Here is a 935-nt window from a genome sequence, read left to right as displayed (position 1 = left end):
CTTCCTTCCGAGGAGTGGCTGGTGGGTTTGAACCGCCAGCCTTCTGGTTAGCAGTCAAGTGCTTTAGCCACTATGCTACCAGAGCTCCCAAAAAACACATAGTGACCTAAAATAATTTTTTTTTAATTATTTTCATCATTAAGCTGTAAGTTTGCTTAGGTGTTTCCCTACTGCTGTTTAAAACAAATAATTGGAAGCCACATGATTGAAAAGGACTTGTCATGGAGTTCCAGCAAGATGGTGGAATAGGCAGAAAAACTATACAGACCTTCTGTAACAAAGCAATGAGAAACCAATTGAAATCAATAAAGAAGATGATCCAGGAACCCTGAACTTTAAGGGAAAGAAAAATAAATTAATTAAATAGCAAATAGTAGAAGAACCTGAATGAAATACTAAGTGAGGAGACAAATGGATCAGTGGCTGCCAGATGTCCTGGTGACACAGCCATTTGGAACATTTCCTGATATCAACCTGAAAATCAGCTCTGCTCACTGAAGACTGCATTGGTACCTGACAACCAGAAAGGAAAACATCAGGGAAAGAGACAAATGGAACTGCAGACTGTCAGTGGATGTCCTGAGGGGGCATTAATTTTGAATGTTTGGAGGCACAGACATTTTGGACATTTGCAAGTGGTGTTCTTACCTAGACAGCGACATAAGAGTGGGCTCCACTTGCCAGGGACAACATGGGCAACGGCACTGGAGGCTAACAACTGGAAAGTGTGATATGCCCCTCGTTGCTCTTATACCCCACATCCTGTTAGTGAACAGGAATGTGGGCATCCACAGCTGCACTCACCTTCTCAATCAGCAGGAATGCCATTCCAGTCACTGCCCTGACACATCTGAGTGCAGTGCCTTCCTCCCATAGTCTTGTTTTTCTTTTAAATTATTCCTTTTATCTTCTGCCTTTCTTCCTTTTTTTTTTTT

The sequence above is a fragment of the Orycteropus afer genome, unplaced genomic scaffold, assembly GCF_000298275.1.
Source record: "Orycteropus afer afer isolate SDZICR_OR568_19922 unplaced genomic scaffold, OryAfe1.0 scaffold00603, whole genome shotgun sequence".
Classification (NCBI taxonomy): domain Eukaryota; kingdom Metazoa; phylum Chordata; class Mammalia; order Tubulidentata; family Orycteropodidae; genus Orycteropus; species Orycteropus afer.
This window is presented reverse-complemented; position numbering follows the sequence as displayed.